The 22,944-nt window shown below is 43.3% G+C and overlaps 1 protein-coding gene across 3 annotated transcripts in view; it reads left to right on the top strand.

Annotated features, from left to right (window-relative positions):
• Positions 1 to 16,535: 16,535 nt before the first annotated feature.
• The window catches only part of INSC (INSC spindle orientation adaptor protein), a 142,996-nt gene continuing 136,587 nt past the window's right edge, over positions 16,536 to 22,944 (top strand). For 2 of the 3 annotated variants that reach the window (XM_054201254.1, XM_054201255.1), the window contains exon 1: positions 16,536 to 16,674. The gene's annotated coding sequence lies outside the window, so the exon portion shown is untranslated. The remainder of the gene's footprint in view (positions 16,675 to 22,944) is intronic. The other variant, XM_054201256.1, reaches the window with a different exon arrangement.

The raw sequence follows: 22,944 nt of genomic DNA on the forward strand, positions 1-22,944 counted from the left end.
GTCAGTGCCGGATTTTACATTGTCCTGGTTGGAGGAAGGTTGGGTGAAACTTTTGATAAGTGTTTTTTGGTTTGTTTGCTGTTTTTTTTTTCCTTAGGAAGAAATAGTTACTTTCATATCCCAAGATCTGTTCTTGTTGTTATCTTCTGTCTCTTTTTAAGATCTCTATCTGCACTGCAATGCAATACACTCACCAAATAATGGTGCCCGTGAAGGAGAGGGGGCCATAGCACTATGAAAGCAAAGGTGAATAGGAAAAAAGGATGTATCCTCACATCCTTTTCCATGATGGGAAGAGATAGAAACCCCTCACCACAAAATTCAGTTGCTCAGAGCTTTAGGAAAAGCAGATTATTATTGCAACAAGACAAAACTAGAGATGTAAACACTAATATTTTAATTTTTAAAATTTTAAGGCAGTGAACATGGCAGAAGGAATTGCAGAGCCGCTAGAAGCTTGTCAATGGCTTTGATTGACTTTGTGAACAAGTGGCAGAAATTGCTTCCATTTTTTAAAAGTGCTGTTCTTGATAACATTATCCAAACTTGTCAGCTTTTAAATAAACCCTAAACTTCTACCCTGGAGAAAATCTATTTTGGAATTAACATTTAATAAGCGAAAGTATGGTTTCTAATGGACTTACCTTTCCATTTTAATTACATTGCCATCGTAGGCATGCTGAAAGCTGGCGGAAAATGTAACGTTGGTGCAGCATGTGCGTGTGGCACCAAACCTGAGTTACTTAGTATTCAGTCAGCCAAGACAATACAGATCCGTCATGCACGACTGTTTTTATTCTTGTTTGCGAGGCAGTGTCATCGTGACTATAGTTTGGTTCTGATGCTTTTAGATGTTTTTCAGTATGTGTTTTCTTTAACAGTTAGGGTTTATTTAAGCTGTGTGCAAAGGAAGGCTTTGGGTGTGTACTTTGCAAGTAAAGGCAAAAGGGGAAGAAATTTATAAGAAAGAAATATCTGAGGATAACTTATTGTAGGCTGTCTTCATGTCATTATAGAATTTTGGGGCTTTAATTTTGCAGTTTATTTTCTAGCGGTTTGGTTTTCCAGTACAGATATGGACATAAGCACCATGTGGGCCCAGGAAAGGTTATGAATTTAGCCCAGTCCTCTGCTCTGAGCTGATGGGAAGTAAAAAAGCACCATCTTGTGGCCATCAAATAAGCACAGTGAGGGCATACAGGGATCCCTCTCAGATCAGGTATTTACTCATCTGCTCCTGCTTTTGTCTTGCTGCTGACTGCAGCTCCCAGCTGGACATGGGGTGGGTGAGCAGGGGTGGCCACTTGGGCTTATGCCATGAAGCAAACTCACCTGCTGGCCTGCTGGAGCGGGCTGCGGGGATGGGGACACACAGGAGGGTGTGGTGGGCTCCCCAGGGTCCCATGGGCTCCCAGAGCCACCATGCAGGGCTGTGGCACCCGATCAGGTATAAGGCAGGCGTGGGCCAGTTGATGCGGTACCAGATGATGGACAACAGAGGAGCTAATATCAGCTTATTGTCCCCATGGGCATTTGCAGCTGCCAAAACAGAGAGGCAGGAGCTCTTCAGCTGCGTGCTTTTTGCCAAGGGACAGGTGGCCTCCTGCTCCTAGATCCGACTGACTTTTTGGTTCAGGATCATGCACCAGGACATTGCTGCATGTATTGGTAGAGCATCGTTTTGAAATAACCCAAGTGGATTTTCACTGTGGCCCTCTGCAGATACTTAGCTCCGTTTTTGCTTCTTCTGTTAGTGGAATTTAATTCATCTTCCTGAAAGCTTCCATCATCTGCAGTGTGAGAAAGGAGCAGAGCTAATGCTATTGCTTCTGACACTGAGCACTGCCAAAAGCAACTTACAGCAGGCAGTAGTAAATTTTGGTATTGGTTATCTAATCCAGCGTTGTCATGCCTAATTAGCAGATTGAACATGTCTAAAAGGTGAAGAGTTTAAAACACGCTGGAGAATTTGGGTCTGTGCATTTTTCCTGGCTGAACGATTTCAGAACAGGAGAATACCTGTTAGAGACGAACTGGGCATTTCAAGCCTGTTCTCACCCATGTTGAGAGCTGGCAACTTCTTTCCAAGCTGATCGCGCTCACAGCTTCTGGCAATCAGGTGAACGCTGCCCTGGCTGCTGGAAGGGATCCACATGGCGCATACATTTGCTGCCTCCTTACTGTTCTAAACGGCACCACATCCTTCCCCTGTTCTGCACAGAATTGTCCTCTTGTTTGGATGCTCCTTATGTCTTCTGAAGTTGTTCTCTTCTGCAGAAAATGTCCAAGGAGTATAGTAGCTTTTTTTCCCCCGCCCCCCAGAAAGTAAATAATTCTCATTTCTAAATTATGCCAAACATTGCAATACTGTGTCTAGGAGATTTCTGATCCATCTCCTTGGAGTAATAAGAATCATTGCAACATTTATCTTTTCTTTCTATTCTTGGCTTTATCACAATTCTTGTTTGCAAGAATTACTCTTTTGGCTGGGGCTGAAGTGTGATCCCAGCTAACTTATTAGCAAATGTTGCCTTTAAAAGTCTGAATGCGTACCTCTGGGCAGGTTTTTTTTCCCCCTAATGTGTAAGAAAATACTCATAGATCCCACTTGGTACTTCATTACACTCATATTGGCTGTCCACAAAAGCCGATTACACTCTTTCTGGTTTGGCTTTTCTATTTTCTTCCCTTGTTGTGCCACATTTCTTGTTCTTTTCAATGGCTTTTCCTAAGAGCATCTTGTCACATTAGCACATGAGGCAATTTAACACTGCATTAATCTATTCAGCGTCCATGAACTACAGCATATATCATATATGTAAGAAATCCATTTGATTTTCCAATTGCTCTTTGAGAGTCTGCAAGCCAGTATTCTCCGAGGAGACTACGCGGCAGGGAGTGCAGCCGTCTGCAGGTGACAGTCATGTATGGTAGGACATAGGTACAACAGTCTTGAGTAACCCCTACCGAGGCTGTCTCGGGTAACCGCTCTCAAGATTGCCAGCAGAACTAAGAGCTTGAGACACCGGCAGCTATGCTATAGAAAGGAGATTACTCTGAGATGAAGCAAAGGAGAGGAAGCAATGAGGGCTTTAAACGCTAAACAATTTGTGTAATTACGAATTGTGGATGCAGTAAGCAGCGTTGTTTGTGAGCTGCCTGCCCGACACCCCAGGCGTTTCCCCCAGAGGCCACAGTTCACATCAGAGCACGGGAAGGTGGACAGGACAGTCAGATTAGTGTTTTCAGTGCGTTACCTTCTTTTTCTTAAAACGGTGTTTTGTCTCCTTCGGTACTAGTCAAGTGTTGCCGGCATTCTCTGATCTCAAAGTCCCCTCTGTCAGTCGGGTCAGAAAGGCTGGATGTCCCTGGTGCGAGGGGCTGGCAGGTTACCCTAGGGCTGGCAGGGGCCGCAGAGGCAGGCTGTGCCCCTGCCCCTCCACAGCGAAGGGACGGGGATTGATAACTCCAGACTGGAGCCCCAGCCTTGCCCTGCGGCCGACGTGTTTCCTCTTGGCCCCCGGGAGAGAGCTGTATAAAGGCTGCTTCGCACTTCATGGCCTGTCCCCCGAGGTGCCAGCTCTGCCACAGCAGGAGGAGGAGCGTAGCTGTGTGCTCCTCCGCTGCCTCTCACCAGCTCCCGTCCTCCCCGCAGCAGCTGTGGCCCAGAGCACTGGCCGTGCCGGAGGGTGGCTCCTGCTCCTCTCCCAGGGCCGATGGAGACAGCCCATGGACCCCAACTCTCCCCATCCCGCTAGGTCCCACTGACCTGCATTTGTCGCACCGTCAGCTGTCTTCCTATATAGCTTTGCCGCAAGTCGTAAATCATGATCATAAGGAACACTTTTCTTTTGCTGTTTAGAAAACCAGATATTTTGCTTACTTTTTGTTTGCTCCCTCTCAGGCCATTTCAGCTTCACAAAAGGACTTAATCCTATGGCTATTTGGAGACTTTATAGCTTCTTCGTAGCTTTGCAAACACTTCGAAAGTCCAAATCAATTATGTCAGCCACATTAATTTGCCCATTATTCTGCTGACATGCTGTAAAGGCTGTTCTAGGTCTTCACTGTCTCTTGTTGTGGAGGGAGCCAATTATTCTAATTAGCATATGTTCCTAAAATAGTTACATAGATAATTTATAATTTGATTTTTAGCTCATGATATAACCATGCTTTTACATTGAACAACATCATAGTCATTATTACTAGTGGGTAGGAATGGCCTGTTAACTGCAAACGTCTCCCAAGCAAGCTCATCGGGGGAAGGATGACAATACCAGTGCAGTGACTTCCATGTGGACAGGCAGATTTTATCTATGGAAGAGGCTCAGCAGCTTAGAGACAGTTTTTAGCATGTCGGTTCCCCTAGAGAGGCTGAAGAAGACAATGCTGCCAGTGATGTTTTTGAGTTTGTGTGTTTTTTCCAAGCAAGTTTTACTCTTAGTTAATGCAGTCCTTTCCTCCTGGGCTAGAAAAGTCTTCTTTATCATTCTATAGTTAAAGACACTATCAAAGAGTTAAATTAGTTATGAAAATGAATATTGATTTGTGTTCTTAATGTAATAAAAGCAGAGAATTAAATGGAAAAAGGAAATAGATCTGACCTTCAAATACTGGAATTGCAGAGTTTAAACAAAAACTGCCTTAGTTTTCCTTTAAAAGACTTACAGATGAGCAGATCAGAGACCAAGCCATTTGAAGCACTTTACCTACATTGACAGTGAAGTCAAAGCTTTTTTCATAAACTTTATGCATTTTCTATTTCTAGTTGAAGCTTATTCCTGGTAAGGTTGCACACTTCAATGTGCAAAAGTTTTATTTGCATTATGTGAAGCTGCCTTTTGCTTCTTTTTCCTATCTAAGCTTCTCAGAAGAAGACAAAATGTCTATATTATACCTTTTTCCACTAGACAGTGGCAGAGCTATGTGTTATCTTGCTCCTTGGGTGTCGAAGCACTGGTTTTATAATTACATGTTTTAAAACCACATTCATTTAGCATTTAACTAACTGAAACGTCTTTGTGACTGAAGTTCTTGGTAGGATTAGTGTCCCTATTCAGTTATTCCAGTGACTTTCTGAAGGGTGACGGAATACCACCTTATAACAACAGCACCTACAGCTGTTGTAACTAGAAGCCTTAGCACTGCGTCTGGTCTCTTTCCCACTCGCAGAAAGAACAACGACCCAGGGAGCCTCAGGGTCCCTGAGACCTTTCTCCCGCTCTGATCACCAGTATTTCCCCTCACCACAAGTTTTGTTGCTTATTTGGGTATTCCTTGCAACATTTGCAGCAGCTACACTTTTTAGGTCTGTCACTGGCGCCACTCTAATGATAGGGCAGGTGGGATTTGAGCTCAAGCCCCTACTCTTACAGGTGTTAGTAATTTGGCAGGTGAAACACACTTCTAGCTCCGAAGCTCTTGGTGACACGTCAAAGCAAAAGCAAACTTGTGTTGTCTCTCACAGCCAGGAGGTTGAAGTTGATCATGCTCCACCAGCCCGCCTAAACTGTGCAAGAAAATCACGTTCTCCTGCAGGCTGCAGGATCTCTAGCTATGGACACCAGGGGTATCTTTCTGTATGGGCCCATTTTTTCCCTCCCGCGTTTTGCTCTCTAATCAGAAATTCAACCTGATGGGGCTTCACGAAGTACAGCCTCCAGCGTACTGATTAGAAAATACTGCGATTTGTACATCAGGTGCTTTTCGATGCATACCATTTAATGACCTTATTTAACTTTGTGATTAAGTCAGACTAAGAAGTAATATCCCATATGTCTCACGACTCATTTCTTTTACTCAAGACCGATATATCCAATTCTTGGAATTCAGGTGGCATTTCTCAGGCGAGCTGAATCGCCTTTACAGCACCCACAGAGGACCCCACATTAATATAAATCTAATGTGTACCTATGAAGCACATTTATATTGCTATAGACATATGAAGTGACTTTAATATAAACGAGAATGTAGACAAACATTTTCATGTCTTTGTTTCAGTTTCAGGTAAAAATTGTGTCTCGGAAGAAGCGAGGGGAAGGCGTTTAACTTTCTGTTTTAGTAAGTTTTTAGTGACTGCATAGAATACTATATAATCGTGCTCAGGTTAAGACAGTGATGGGTAAATACATCTTGTAGAAGCTAGAGGGCATGGGAGACACAGAAAGCCTCTGGTATAACTCGTTATCAAGAGGTGTGTGTGTGAGTCAGAGTAACTTTCTGTTCTTTTCGCATAAAACGGCACTTGCTACTCAAGTTCAAACTGATTTTGTTCTCTTTCTGAAGAGAAGTGACTGAAAAGCAGAAATATCTTTCTGGATTTTTATCGGTTTTGCCGATGGTCTAAAGGAAAATCAATTATTTGTATTGCTATTGATCTAACTGAAGATGTTAATATATGCTTCCTATTTTTAATCCAGAATAGTTTAGTAATAAGCTTATATTCTGCAGGAGCTCCTATTGTTAACCATTAAATAGAGAACTACTAGTAACTTTTAAAATGGTAAAGGTCCAAGGTAAGTTCATGGGCACAGGAGCATTGCTATCCAGTGTAATAACCATACACTTCAGATTGTCACTTGTCTGGCTGGTCTGGACAAAATATTTGGTAACTTCTCTTCACCTCTACACAGTATTTCCGTGATGGTGAAATCCTGCTGTGTTTTATGTTACAATCCATGTGTCTACTAGTGTGTGGGAGGGTTACTGGCAGAGTTTTTGCGGTATAGACCAAGCCTTATTTTGTTTGCATTTTGAGAATAAAGTTCACAGGGCTTACCCTAAACGTGTAAGAGGAACAGAGCATCCTGAGCCGCTCTTTGGAACACCTCCCCAAATTCCAACGTGTTTTGTTTTCAACTTAGAGTAATCCAGTGAGAGAACCGAACTTTGCCACAGTCTGTAAAGGAAACGCGATGTACGTATTGATTAGTTTATGCTGAGTTTCTCAGGTCAGTTGACTTTCTCTCTCAAACAGAAAATCAAAGGTACCGTGAGTTTGTAGGGCTGCAGCATCAAAGAGAAGATTCCCTCCAGCCTTTGTGAACTGCTACATTTTCCGCAGGTTTTATACCTAAAGCCAGATGGGTGCTGAACCGCGGGGTGATATTCCAGTAAACAAAACAGGACTGGTGGAGTAATGAAACCCCGCTGAATTATTTATCGGGTCCTGAATGATGCAGAGAGAGTTATTATAGTGAACACCCCTGAAGACAAGAGCAGCGCAAGGCACAGCCCTGCCCGTGCGGTACACCCGACCTGTTTTCCCAGGTAGGCATCTGCAAAAATGGATGTCGTGTATAAATGAACTGGAACAACTCTGTTTGGTAGCTCTCCATTACTCATCTAGAAATAGTCCATCTAATTATAAAAAAACCAGTTAAGTGCATGCGCCAGTGCCACGGACATAAAATCAAAAGCACGTTCCAGTGCTTTGCTGAAAAGCAATGGACTTCTACACGTCTTTAAAGAGAAGACCATCTTCAGGCTTGCTGGGTCAAATCTGATGATGCCTCCTAATAAATGTCACAGATAACTATAGCAACACAGAATACATCAACACAGGGCTGGTTCCAAAAACCAGTGCATACCAATAATGTAATTTTAGTCCATGAAGCATTTTCCCAGCTGGCCTTTGGAAGTTGAGGAACTGTACAGCCTCATCAGAAAGGTAGGTACAGTACTCCTACTGCTGTCACGGCATAACAATGATCGGTGATGTGTTAATGTACTGAGTGGGGAAGTTAAAGGAGGGTGTCCAGCACAGGCAGAGAAGCTGGAGTGGAGAAAGTTATGACGGTGAGGCCAAATGTCTGTAAAATTGAACTTGCCTTTCAAACAAAAGGTATGTGGCGTTTTATTTTTGGATGGTGCTGGGAGGCAGTTTCTGCTGAAGCCTGTTGATAGTGGTGGTGAGTGAATCCGTGTTTCAATCTACAGCTCTGGAAGAAAGATTACATTGGGGGTGAGGGGGACAGGAAGAAACCCCTCTGTAGGATGAATTTGGAATCAAACCGTCCCATCTTCCCAAAAGCAAGTTTGTTCTTCAAAACCCCATTACAAACTTTGGTGGAACCAATAAAAGATTCAAAATTACCGCATAATGATGTGATTGCTGTTATCCACTCATGGCAGAGAAGCACTAGTAGGGAGAATCATGCTGTCCTTTCAGATTTGGGCTGGGCTTGAAGGTGGTAGTGATGAGTGCTACCAGAAAATCCAAGAGCAAAATAGTGGGTGATACCACAGGGTTTGAGAAACGTGCAGTGCTGTGAGGGCTGAGGAGTTTAAAATACTGTTCATTGAGTGCCATCTGTACTGTGTGCTCAAGGAGGCAGAGCCTCGTAGACAGAATATAAGCCTGTGAGTCAGGGCAGCATTTTCAATTGTGCAATAATGAGTCAAGGAAAAGCTGGAGTACCCAAGCTTTCCTGCATGAGACTTCATATCTTAAATAATGTCTTTACACTGTATTAATATAAAATCCAAGTATACAGTAATATGCAGATTAATCGAACTCAGCTAATATCCCATTTTAGATGCCTGGCGTCCTTCTGATGGTGGTTACTGCTAAGAGCTGTTTTACTACTTGAAATTCCCTGAGACCAAGGTACGGATGTTGCGTCACCATCAAATGTCACAGAGTATTTGTTTTTTTTAATCCTCCAATGTTTTTAAAAAATACAGTTTACAATTTATTACAATGTTTTTCTTGTTAATTAAAGGGAAAGTAAAGTTTATTAGGATGCCTTGTAATCCTAGAGTAAAATTTAGCAAAATACTCTGATATTTTGTCATAAGAAGCCAAAAAGTTATTTGCTTTGCTGCTGGATATCTAAGCATATGGCTATTGGAGTATACGACTCTGCTTAAAGGCATTTTTTTTCCTGATAGTAACTTGCAGGAGGCTGATTCATGGTTATTCCTAAAAATTCAGGTTTTGAGTTACTACAATATTATCAACTTCACGTGGTAGAAGATGGCTGTCTTTGCATTTTCTACAGCAGATGCGCACGCCACCTTTGCTAGCGCCGTTTGGTGAGACCGTCTTGCTAGGCAGAGGCATGGAAAAGTTTTCGTGTTGTTTCCTTGAAATTATACATATTTATGTCGTACCACTGTCACAGGCCTCTTCCTTCCTGCCTGATAACTGGAGGTATCAGCAGTACCGGGTTTTGGTACTTTATTCTCTGAGCTTCTAAGCCATCATAAGTTATAGGGAGCTTCACTGAGGGACAGCGATGGGAAACCATTCACTCTAAAGAGTTACGTACTCATGACTTCTCCTGCACAACAAGCTTGCAATTTTGGTCTTGATTTTTTGTGTGATATCTTTGTCTATAGGGCTTAAATAGGATGATGTTTAGTTACTGCTTCTCTGAATTTCTGACACTCTCGCTGGCTGTTTTCTGTATGTTATTCCCTATCCAGTCCAGATGTTTCTGCACATGGGCTGCCCAGCCATTCAGCTTATTTTTTTTGGATGGCAAAGCCTTGACTTTTTCTTGTGATGGAGGACATTAGAACGTGGAGACTACCCATTTTTTGTGGAAGGACTCCAGCAGCTCTGGCATTCTTGCATGATTGGATGTGGTTACCGAGACCCATGACATTCAGCTGCTGCATTAAAACTGACCTTGGTAGAGGCGATGTGACTTCTGTAGCATTTTTCCAGGCTGCTTTGGGTGCACTGTTGTGTGTTCCCGGGAGACTGTAACTCCAGCTTGTGGAGATCCCTCAGGAATGGCCCTTGAGATTGCTGGCACTCCTCCCAGCCTGTGCTTGGCTGATGCTGCCTGCAGCCTGCGCTCCCAAGGGGCCTTGGTGTTTTAATCCCAAACTTGGATCTGTTCCTCCCTTGAGACATATGTTGAGAGGGTCATACTCTGCTTAAGTCTGGCTGGGAGTATTTGCAAAACAGATGATGTTGAAAAACTGGTTGGTCACTCCTCAGGCCAGATTTCCAAGCAAGCTTTGCATCCAGCAGGTCTCGCTAGGACGAGGGAGCCAAGCTGAGCGCTGCGGCCATAAAAAAGACAACATAGGAAGATTCTGCAGAAAAACCAACTTTGGGCTATCCTGGCAAAATCCTTGTTAAACAACTTGTTTTGGGCCCCAGTGCTTGTACGGGTGGGAAGAGCATGCAGAAACCTGTCCTTCTCCTCAGTGCTGTTGGCGTGGCTCAGGCTGTCTGACAAGTGAAAAGCTGGGTTTCCTCCAACAGCGGTGGCATTCTCCATCACCTGTACAACATATTTTTACACTATGAAGTTGCTGGAATAAATACGTGAAGAAGGCAGAAAAAGAGACAGGAAGCTCATGTTTTCTATTCAGAAGATTAAGAGCAAACTAAAGTGGCAACCGTGCAAGGGCTTTGGTGCGTGCCTTACTGTAGGCACTGCCAATGGTCCCACTGCTGAGGGGGTGGGACAGAGCAAGGCTAAGCAGGGATTGAGAACACACATAAATGAGAACATATCAAAAGGAAAATAGGAAGGAACAAACCATAAAGGGATAAAATCCAAACCTTAAGTTCAAAGAGGGAAGATTATCCTGCTTCTTCACCCTTCCAAGTTTTTGGGAGGCCGGTTCTGGCTATACGCTCTAGGGAGGAAGAAACGTGCCCTAATCTGAACAGCATTTGGGTTGCTATTTCATTTGTATCGGATGCAATAAGAAAGAGAGAGAAAAGGAAATCCAGGCTCAGCAGAAAGGGTAGTTTTTGTTGTGTGAAGGCAGTTGCAGGGTGCAGCCACATCCGGTAGCCAGGAAAAAAAAAAGCACACTGGTGGTACCATTAGGAGTGCTAAGGGGCACTGGTGTCGATGCCAGTGCATACTGACCAGGCTGAGAGCTTACAATGAGAACAATTAATACCAGATTCCTGAGAAGGTGGTGGAATTTGCCAAGCATCCAAAAAACAACCAGACCATTTTCAGGTCCTGATTATTTCCTAATGAACTGCTTGACCCCAAGGGCCTCTAACAGCCATGAAAGTCTGCCTTTGCAGAGCCTCTTAGAATAGTTCCATTCAAATACAGACATAATTACACCTCTCCTCACAATATTACATTTCAAATATCCTCCCAGTAATCAGAATCACTGCAGTGTGTGAGGAGTGAAGAGCTCCTTTATCCTTACTTCAGAAAGCATCTGAACTGTTATGAGCTAAAGAAGGTTTATAATGGGAAAGGCTAATAGAAAAGGCTTTGAGGCATCATCACAGTCACAAAAAAGGCATGAGCAAATCCAAGCCCGAGAGGGAGCGACAATGCGGTCCCTTTACTAGAAAAATCTCCGATGGAGAGTGAGTGAGAACAAGAATCCCCTGCCTCCCCCGCAGAAAAGTTGTTGCATATTTCAGTTTGTTCCCATGGTTTTAATCTTCTAACTTGCTCTAATTATTCCTATTCAAGGCTGATTTATGTTTGGCAACTTTACATTAAAAAAATGTTCCTGCTAACAGAACAACACTCACACTTGCAGGCAGGACAAGGGAGATACGATGTGTTCAGATGCGATGTGAACCAGTCACTTGGCCACATTTTCTGTGAAAATATCTCTGATGCCGGCTGTGCCTACTGATTTTTCCTTATTTGCAGTAGGCCCTCCGTTTTCTGTCTCCCCTTGATGAAGAGCAGAAATGGTGACCTCATAAGGGATTTCTTCCAGTTTCCCAGGGCTTTTTTTGGTATTGATACATAATTTATTTAACAACTGCATGTTTTTTACATGAGCAGGACGTAACACAATAGTAAGACTGTAAGAAGTCTCAGGCAGCTGTACTGTGTTATGCCACGACATTCAGAGCTCTGCTTCCCAGAACAGAGTATGAGTTTTTGCCAGTCATGCTCCGTATCCTCACATTGGGATGGTCGCTTCACAGGCAGGAGCAAGACATGTCTGACGGCTATATAACTTGGGAAGTCTGTAAGGTCCCGACACCTCATAGATACTAAGTTCCTACGAGTTTATCAAAATCAGCATCCAGGTGGTTTTCTGCTAAGGGAAAAGTGAGGGATTAGCTGCTTTCTTTTACAGCAACTGCCAGTCACTGTGATCTGGAGATGAGCTCGAGGGGTCTGGCGGAAGGAAGCAGGGGAGCCATAATGGGTGTGATACGGGACATGGTAAAGAACTGAGATTAGGAAGTATAATAAACAGCGTGGAAATCTATAGGAAAACAACCTTTGCTAGTTCTGCTGCCCATACAGAGATATGGTCTCTGCAGTTTCTCTTCAGTGGGTATGGGTGTACATTCACAGCACGGAGGTGGGTCATCTGGGGAGGTGACCAGTTTTTCAAATAACAAGCAAGTGGTAGTGGTGATTTGGTCATGGGACAGAAAGTGAGAGCATAGAAAAAACAGGTAGCTGTGTTAGAAGAGAAGCCTGAAGCTATATCAGTCTGGCTCCAATGGCGTTGCTTTGCGTTCCAAAAGGTGACTGATGTGCCTTTTGTCACCTACACACAAAGAAAGATACACAAGCAGTGAGTAAATAGTATTTAAAATGGAGGAAGAATTAGTAACGAGCAAGCTATACACTCACCAGTGTTACTGCAAGAAGCTTTACTGAAACAGCCTGCAAAGTTTGTGGGTTGTAACCATACACAGAAACAAACTGAGCTGGTTTGAATGAAAGCCTGTAATTTACTAGATTAACAGTTTGCAGAGATATGGTTTAGTACTAAGTGAGGGTTGCTAACTGCAAAAAGAAAAATATTGCTCAGTAGATATCGATTTGCCTAATTATATGCAGGATTTATTTAAAGCGCAGACTAGTCTGCTTTAAAAAAATTTGTAGTGAGTGCGTCTGTCTGAGTGCATTTACTGTTGGAAGCATTGGATTCCCACATGTGGTACCATATAGTTGTTTTTAAAATGTATAAGAAGGAATGCATTTCTTGGTACTAAATTGTCTTATCTTTGATATAGTACAGGTGATCTCAGGTTATGTCTGTGGTGCTATCAAAGTAGCATTTGACATATGAGGGAGATTTTATATGCCCCATGGCCATTAGCATTTCTGAGGAGAGTAACGAGGATGGGCTGAATACCAAGGACTTTGTCTGACGGTCGCTCTTTGGAAAGGGCTCTGGATGTACACGGTAAAGTGGGTGAGCTGGAGCTGTAGCTCTGTGGAAGCCATCCAGGGCTCTTTTCCCCATCCTACTTGGTCACCACGAGTTGTGGGGACTGGGAATTTGGTTTCTCATGAGCCCGCTAATAAAGAGCAGTGGATGACAAACTCCTGCTGGAATTTTTTCCCAGTTTTCATTAACCTCTGTATAGATATTATTTTAATTAAAATAATCTTGACAGCACCTATGAAAAAGCTGTGGGGGTTGCAAGAGCAATTAAATGTATTGTCAAAAATGATAAGCAGCCTGGTATCACAGGAAGGAAATTAACACTCTGACCAATAATGGAACAGTAATCTTAATCCAGAGCTTTTTGCCTCTCAGGAACTCCTTAAAATGCATGGATTTTGGAGATCAGGCAATTTTAGAACAAGACAGTTAAGCAATAGGTGCCATAAAGTATCTCCATTTTAAAAGTCAGTGTCATACTGGTGTAACAGTGGCTGATAGCCAGCCAGCAAGAATATCATGTTAATTAGACATTAATAATGGTGCATGAGCAAAGCCTTGACTAATTTCCTAAATTTTGGATGTCAGAAAGATTGGGAATTGTATTCAACATTAGTTCCTGGCAGTGGAGTTTAACAACAACCTGTGTTGGTTGTTGGTGCTGGTTCTCTGGTTTGGGTTGTCCGCTGCAGAGAGAAGGCATGGAAATGCTGTCAGGCTACTCCCTGTTGGGAGGAAGACAGGGCTTGAGAGCTTTGGTTTCTGGAGTTTGTCACCCTGAGCCTTTTATTGCTTGGGAGCTGCGCTGAGCGCTTAAGTGCACAGGTCTTTTGGTAAATTACAAACTCCCCAAATCATAGCATTTGGTTCATCCTAAAGGCACTGCTCATCCTTTAGCTGAACTGGTACCGCACGTGGGCAGGCACAAGGTAAATCAAAGCCTCTCTGCTGGCCCGGGCTGGAAGGCGCAGTCCTCTCCCCAGCCGCACCAGGCTCAAGAGGTGCGGATGGACCCGCGGTGGGTGCAAGGAGCAGGCCACTCTGTCCACCATGCTCACGGAAGGACTGGTGAGAAAGGCCGCCCGGGAAGGGGCAAGCTGTAAAACCAGCCACAGTTTTACTGTGGGAGAGGGTGCCAGGCGATTGAACTAAAGGTTGGACTTAAATGGCTCCTCGGGAGAAGGGAAATGGGAATAGCCACCAGTAGGCACCAGGCAGGGCAGATATAGGCAGGCTCGTAGGACCTGGGAGTGGATGAAGCTCTCATTATTCAGAAACTCTGAGTGAGAAATGATGCTGAAGAAAGTTTGTGGTTTTCTGCGTACCCCTGTGGCGCTACCTGAGGTAAAATGCTTCTCTACCTGTCACGAGGGCAAGGGGTGAAGGATTTCCAGGGATCCTTGTAATTAAGTGCTCAATGGAGAAATTCAACTCCTATGTCAGCAAGACAAGGGCTGACAAGTTTAATGAAGGTAACCCTGCCTTATCCTTATCCTGACTCCCTAAATGTAATCTAAACAGAGCTGCACCTTGGGCTTCCTTTTGCCCTTCTGCCCCCACCCCTGCACCCCAGCTCATGCTCCTCTCCTTCACAGCTTCTTGGATCCCTCAGCAAACATGAGACTTAAAGGATGGGATGACAGCATGTCATGTTCCTGGTTAGGGAAACCTGCACAGTAACATGCCTGAGATGTTTCAAAGGGAAGCAAGTTTCTTGTCCTGCTGAAGATTTAATAGCCCATTGTCTTTTCTGGTAATGTGTGTGCATCCATCTACAATGTGCACCCATCTACACAGAGGTTTTTTTCTCTCCCCTTTTCATCCCTAAATTTAAAATGAATCTCTTCATTCAGTTGAAGCTACATCTTGCAAGAGCTGTGATTTGAGGAAGAGGATAATAAGTATCAAGACGTTAAAGAAAGAGCTTATTTCTTGTTTGCTTTGCGATAACGCCCAGCAGTGTAAAAAGACTGGATCCTGTTATACTAGAGACTAATTCAAAATGTAGTCGGAGATATTTCCTACCCCAAGGACATTCACGCTGTAAGGAAATTTGAAACATCAGAGCAAAAAAGCAAAGTGTAAGTAAGGAGAATGAGGGAACAGTGGGACAGCGAGTGCTTCTTTTCTTCCCTGTTAAAAAAGGCACTGTTTGTTCTTCACAGCCCTCCAACTTACTGTTAACGGTTGACTAATGTCTTCTAGTGCATCTGGATGAAGGCTTTGACTTGAAGGATGATGGCAGCCAGGACCAGCTTACTTCATGGACTAATTCAGGAGAGAGCTTTCTACACTTAAGGAGTAGCTTGGAAGGTAGCCCAGCAGGCAGCGGTGGCTGGGGAAGCCCTAAGACTGACTGCAGGATAGGGTGAGGATTCGCTCGGTGAGCAGGACAGGAGACAGGGACTTAGAGCTATGAAGAGGACTAAAAAGAGGTGTCGGTGCGTAATAGAAAAGGGCAGCAATGGAGGACACCTAAGGGGGATTGATGGGAGCAGAACAATGAGCAAGTGTGAAAGGGGCAATGAGTGAGGAAGTTAGCAGAGAGGAGAAGGCAGCGGGGACAAAAGTTCAGCCTCGTCAATGGTGACAGAGTTTGGGGGGGACTGAGCTAAAAGCTTCCCTTGTGAGGAAAGTCTTGCATCTGGGAAGCTTGAGGGATTAGTAGCGATGTACACTGAGTTTCAGTGTCAGCTTCCAGGCTGAAAGCACACAGGAAACGACCATACTTTCTTATTGATATAATAAGAGTAAAAATTAAATGCAACAGAAGTGAAACACATAATTTCCAGGTATTTTCATACTTTACAAAGTCAGAGGTTTCGGTTTATTTTGTAAGTCAGCAAAAGGCAAAATGCGAAGTACTTCTAAGGAAACACCTGTGTTGAATAAAAACAGTAACATACCAGACATAACATGGGTGGTAAAACAATTGTTTAGCTTTCCATGTAAAATTGTTAATATTTTTTTTACTAAAATTATTTCATTAAAAAAGATTAGTCTACATTTGTTGAAAAGCCAAGTGTTGTTGTCCCCCTACTCCTGACAACAATGCTGTTTAAAAGAAAATTTTTTAACAACTTTCTTCCAGTAAATCACATCTGGATTTTTAAGCTCATTGAAAGTTTTTACTGTGCTTCTATATCGGACCGTTTTGTAATAGAATTGTTATTTATCTCCAAATTTATCCAGTTCCTCCTTTGTGGACAGTCTTACGTTTAACAGGGTCTTTAATTACATTCCTCTACTAGCTGACCACTACAAAAATTGAAATCCTCACCACAAATCTGTAAAAATGTTTCCACTTGCATTGGGAGACAAAAATAGAATAATTCCATGTCTTTTTGGACGGATGCCTAGCTGAAAGTATGCAGGGTTTGACTGACAAGAGGATGTAGTCTTTGCTGAGAGCACTTTCTTTAAGGTCCTTTTTAGTCTTCAGGAACATTTAAGTAGATGAATGGAGAGAGGATTTTTGCTGGTTTCCCTTCATTTTTGTTAACTTTGCCTGCTTTTTTGTAACTTTTCTTCTGCAACAAAATCTTCTCAGCTCATCGGGCTTACTGAATATATAATCACAAGCTGGTAAGTAGTAACTTCAGGAGTTTTGATTTGAAATGGCACTCTATTCTTTTGTGTACAGCTGTGGTAGAAGAATAAAACCCCTTTGTGCAGCTCAGCAAAAGTAGAGTTATTTAAATGCTCCGTATTCACCAGGGTTATAACTGTAAAGTATAGTCTTTCAGTGGTGAATAAATACGGTTAACACATAGCCTAGCCTGCGAATGCAGCGGAGAGACTTCACTTGAGCAAGTTCCGAATTATTTTGCATCCAAGTGAGCTCTCCCCACTGTGCTGCACGGCACGTTATCCGTTTCCTGGGGAGTGCGGATGGGAGCTTACAAAGCACAGCAGGTAATTGGCTGCTTCAGTTGAAAAAGCAGAAAAAGCATATTTGTCGGTATACACAGAAGGAAAATGGGAACAAATGGTAATTATTATGGGGTGATAGTATTTGTCCATAGTCTTCTGAGCTCTCTGTGAGATTAAATTCATACCGACACTCTGTAAGAGCAATGAGTGTGTCAAATGTGATGTTTAGGCAGTTGAACAACTTCTTCTGTCAATGCATTTTGGACTTGAACTTTCATATGCTTTGAATGTAAAAAAGGAGGTGAATGGTATGTGGTAACACGGCTTTTCGGAATGCTTTCTTCTCTTGTTCAAGACTTGTGTTTCTGTATCTTAGCGTGTATTTTTGTATCGTTTTACTTTATTTTGAACCGTATCTTCATTTTATGTGAACGGTCCTATCTCTGAAGTCAGTGGAAAATGGACATAGCTCAGCCTTTAGGCACTTATTTCTGTATTTCTAAACCTTGCTTACACTGATGCAAATATTTCCTCTTGGAAAGGGAAAGGTATTACTGGGCTAGATACTTTTTCTCAGTTGCACATGTGGCAGTTTCTACAGACAGACTGAAAAAAAACCTGTAATGGTATATCTATGTTTTTGGTTTAAAGTGGTTTATGTCCGGATGGGGTGTGGAAGTGTGTTGGCAGCGGAAAGACAGTTGTACCAGGTTCTTCCTAAAATGGGGCCATTTTAATGAAAAACTTTTTATTCGCTGCTTTCTATTTCCCTCTTCTCTTTAACTAAATGAAGCATGAAGTCAAGGCTGATAGATGCTAGAATAACATAAAATCTATTTTCATTTTCATAATATAAATAGATTAGGTAAAAATAACCATATCTTGGGTTTCATATTTTAAAGATTTATGTGTACGGGTAAATACGTATGATGAGTCTTACTGGAACTGGTTGACATAGGAGTATAATATTCTCTTCAAAAATCTTTGCAGTTTCATGTTGCAGGGCTCCAGTTCTTGGACAGTTTGGTTTTAATTTGTTTGCTGAAAAACTTGCCAAGGAACCTGTACACTGTATTGAAGGTTGAAACTGTGCTGGATCTGTAGGAGGAGACAAAGATGAAATATTTTATGGATTTGTAAGGTCTACATGACTGTATGTAGGGAGGATAGTTGGAAGACTGAAAAAATAGGTTATATGTTTTTAACACGTTACTATCCTCACTAGTTTGCTTCCTCCTCTTTTGTAAAGAGGAAATCAAAATTTGCTTCTTTTATACATTCTTGTATTCTTTGAAGTGGCTTTAGATCTCTGTAAGTGTCGTACAAGGTAAAATGTGTACTAAAGCATTAAGGGAAATGGGGTTAAGACATGCAATGTCTAATAAAGGATATTAGTATTTATTGGCAGTCATCCTTTGGCCTATGTAAATTTCTTCTCCAAAGGGCACTGACATTGCTCTCGCTCTCTTTACAACCACTACTCTGTGTGCAGACGCTTTTTTCCCCTGTTCACCTTTTTATTTATTTATTTATTTATTTATTAATTTTGGAATGCCAAATACTTAATGTGTCATTTCTGGCAGAAAGCTCTGGTGATGAAAGAAGAAATAAAATGGGCTTGAAGCAGGTTGCCGGAGAGGCACATAGAGGATGGCACAGCCATGGAAAGCCCTTTTCTTTTATTTTCAGGAGTTGCGTACCAGTCTTCATACCGACTTAATGAACACAGGAGGAAACACATATTTTTCTTGGGTCTGGAAAGCAAATGTGGCCTCGGAGTGCAAGGTTTACTACCAGAGTAATCAGCTACAGTAGTGTGAGTGACCGCGTGCCAATTTTCTTTTGCCTCCTGTGTACCTGGCCCAATTAACCATTCTTCATTCGTCAGTCATCTCCCCAGGTGGCTATTTGGTCTTAATGGGCCATAAAATGGGTGGCACTGGTCCATACAGAAATGCCTCGTGGTGGAGGGGGTCTTGTAGCCCTTCGTAGGGGTCCCTGAGAGTGTCAGAGGTGGCAGTGCTGTCTAAAAGGCAATTCAGAGGATGAGCACCCATGCTCTCTTCCTGATTGCCGTGAGAGTCCTTTTGAATAACGTAGGTCATCAGATGAAAGCTAGATCGGTTTGAGAGCGCTGCACAGAGGACCCAACTGAGTGAACTTCTCTTAGGCACAAAGGGAAAAACTTCAGCTAGGATTAGATACTGATGTAGATACTTCTTAAGCAAGAAGATTTCTTTTCTGCTTCTCCCTCCCTCCTGAGTAGTGATTAACCATAACTTTTCTAATTGGACTTCTAAATGGATTGAGCTTAGTTCCATGTCAAGTGGCTCAGCTGATTCCCTGCTATCCCCCCTGTGTTTTCTGGACTCTAACTCTCTGACTGGAGATGTTGAAGGGGTGGGAGGTAGCAGGGAGCAGACTGTCTGGCGAAAGACGCTCACTTTGCAGACATCAGACTCCAAAGAAAAAGCCCTGGGAAGGCCTCAACTTCTGTGGGTGAAGTTCTGCAGGGAGGGAAAGCACCTCTTGCTGGGAACACAGCAGAAGTAAGAGATCCGCAGGTTTTGGGTAGGCTCATACTTGAAAATGCAATGAAAACATTTTACCAGGCTTGTGACCTTTAAAAGAGGTTAGAGCTAGTTATTAGTTCATTTCTACCTCAGCATATTTATTTGAGTAGGTACTCTGTATTAAGCGTCAACAGTATGCAAGTGGCTTACTTCAGTATTTCATAGAAATTGTGTAGAGCCAAGTAACGTATTTGATTACATATACCTGTTCCTTGGGGTCTTCCATGGAGATGTGCTCAACTTCAGGATATTAACCAGAGAGTCAGGATTGAAGCTGTTGATTGAAACTGGAGTAGATCAGATGAGAAGATCTGGGACCCTGCAAAACTTTATTGCTAAGCCAAACTTCTCAGATCCCGTCTTTCTTACGTGGATATTTCTGAGTGTACCTTTGACATCCAGGCACTCCTGTATTGATCTGGTTAACATAATAAAGAAGTGTTGCCAAACAAAAACCTAATAGTCTGGCAAACAAACTCAAATCTACGATGAGTGGTTTGAAGGAGGACGGAGAGTCAGAAAGTTGGATTTCCAGCTCTTATGTTGCTGGGAAAGTTGTGACACATGGGAATAATACACCTGCTCTGTGTCACTTTTATTCATCTAGCCAATTTAGAACATTTTGTGAAAGCAAACCTACCGAGCTCTCCTGTCAAATGGGAAAAACATGCGGCACAGCCGGAAGCAGTTGGGAACCATTCCTGCGTGATCTCCCATGGGGAAGCAGGGCCACCAGCACCATGTCTGGTGACCTAAATGGGCATCATTTCCCCCTGATTGCAGAGGAACCAGGCAATAACCCATTTCACTTTCCTTCTCTGTGTTTAGGAGGAAAAGGGCCAAGTACCGCTTTCTATGCCATGCCTAGCTTTGAAATATGACCACAGTATTCAATAGACCAAATTTCTTGCCTGATGCATTTCAGGAACTGAAAATCTGTTCTCAAATATGCTTACTTTTGGACCTTTGTCCCCAGTTAGATCAAGTGACAACCGTCTGGTTTCTGTGGTCCTGATTCCTCTCCCACGTGGAGCCACACATGATCGTTTGCAATACCAAATGCCAACTCATCAAAATTGCAATAAATCAGAGTTACTGAGAAAATGTTTTGGTCGGACCTAAGAGCCACCAGTGAAAAGCTACTTCTGTTGAAATTATGCTGTTTTTATAGGCTCACATCCCCAGGCTGCGTACCCTGGCAGAGCCCTAATGGAGTCAGTGGAGCCATGTTAATTGCCTCTGGCCAGGATAGGCCCTCATACTTTTAAGTAAGTGGTATCTACATAAAGGAAGAATAAAATCCGTGACCTTGTATCATACAAGTGTGTCTGGAGAGCTCTGAGATTAAAACCAGAGATGCTGGTACCCATTAGATTTAATTTAGCGACCTCACCCCACAAACCTAAATACATCTTAGTGGCTTCAAAAATTGTTAGGGAAACCCGAAAGGCCCAGATGGTGATGGGTAACTGGTAGCCAGAAACCGCTCACTCTGCTGCTTTTTAGGTTCTTGCCTAGTAAGGGGTTAAAACCAGTGGTGGAAGGGAGCTGAAATATTCAGAGTAAGAAATTTCCAGAGGGAGCTGTGCTGGCCAAGGTTGGGCTTAGCGCTTTCAGCTGTTCTTCTGCTCTCTTAACATGTGAAAAGTCTTACAAAGGAGCTGGTCGTGGGGGCTCCCAAGGCATGGATCACACCAAAGTCATTTGGTATTTGCCCAGTTGAAGCATCCACAAATTTTGGAAGTCAAACCTGGCTTGGGGAACAGTGTGAGGTGGCCGAGAGCCACCCTGTGTTGCCTGTGCCTCCCAAGCCGCCGAGGTCATGGTGCGTGTCCACCCTCACCCATGTCCTTGATTTGACTACATGCATTAGCTGGGACATAGATAAGCTGCTCTTCTCAGTGCAGTGGATCCAGGGTTAATAAAAATGTGTTGCTTTATTTTCACTGCTGTAATTTCAGAGCAAACATGAAAAGGAACAAAAATCAGACCATCTGGCCAGCACAGGCTCCATCTCCCCTTAGGGGTTTGCCACAACAAACCAGTGCACCTTGCCTGAGGCAGGACTTTGTATGCTGCCAGGGCTCAAATCCCCATTTCTTTCCAGAGCCGTGCGGCAGACCAACACCCTCTGTCACCAGCTCTGCCTATCCCCTCGTGAGGATGCCAACTTTCTTCTTCAGCTTTTGCTGCGGGGCAGTGGCTGCCAAGGTCTTGGTGCTGCAGGGAGGCCGCAGCCAGGGCTGGAAATGGGGAGGCAAAAGCAGGAGTGTTAAACAAACCTTGGCGCAAACCGATCATCTCCTGACTAAACTCTTAATTCCTCTGGGGTGTTGAAGGTCTGGCGAGGGCGGCCAGACAGCTCGTTCAGCTCCCTCCAGCCAGCTGCGCCTGCTTGCCGGGGGGAGTTACAACTCACTGGGACAGTACGGCTGGGTTTGTCTTATTGTTCACTTTAAAAAGTGAATCACTCCATGTTAATTATCCTTCTCACGTAAGTCAAAAGTGATGTATGATTCATAAGGAAGAATACTACGTGTGTTGCCTTTGGTACTGCGTAAGCCAGGCAGCGGCGTGGCCCAAACTGCGTTCACAGAGCCCTTACTGCAGGCGAGAGCTGCACCGGGGTCGTGCCTGCAGCACATGGAGCTGGTGACCAGGTCTAAAAACATTACATTCAAAAGGTGTCTTGAAGGCATTTCTCAAGAACAGAGTATTTTACAAGTGCTCTATTTCCAGCCAATGAGGGCTGCATTAGGAATAACTTTTTTTGTTAGCTAATTTCTGTCCTTAAGAGGAAGCCGCTTCCTTCCTCTCTTCATTTAATTCCTTTGCTACTTTGACCTTCACCTGTGCGACTCACTCGCTGAAATCCTCTCGGGAGGATCAGTGTCAGCTCTAATAAGCCAGCTGTCACTTTATACCAAACAGAAAGTAAATGTTTCATTTGTTAAATGGGCTAGTAGGACACATTGCCTTTTTCTACCATCCTCACTTTTCTTCTAGGGGAAAGTGTTTTACTTTTACATGGCTGAAAGTGCGTAAAGCAGATCTGAAGCCACAGATTTAAGTGTCTTGAATGAAGACTGTTATGTAAGACTTTTCTTTACTTACCAGTTTTGGTGAAATCTGATCAGTGTTACAGCACAGGGTCTGGTCACAATGAATTTTCTTGTGTTTCCACTAAGAAGATAAGGGATATGCTGTGTAAGGAACCCACTGGGAACGTCTTTTCTTTAGCAAGCTGCACAGGAAAGCACGGGAGAAGTAAGATTATTGCACAGAGCTCTCAGCTGCTGATGCAGGGCACGACACTGCTGCTTGGTGGGACTTTTGCTATGGACTTGATTGCAAGCAGGACAGCTTTTCTCTGTCATAGCTTCTGTTGCGTTTATTTATCGCTCCCCTT

Source organism: Rissa tridactyla, chromosome 4 (assembly GCF_028500815.1).
Source record: "Rissa tridactyla isolate bRisTri1 chromosome 4, bRisTri1.patW.cur.20221130, whole genome shotgun sequence".
NCBI lineage: Eukaryota > Metazoa > Chordata > Aves > Charadriiformes > Laridae > Rissa > Rissa tridactyla.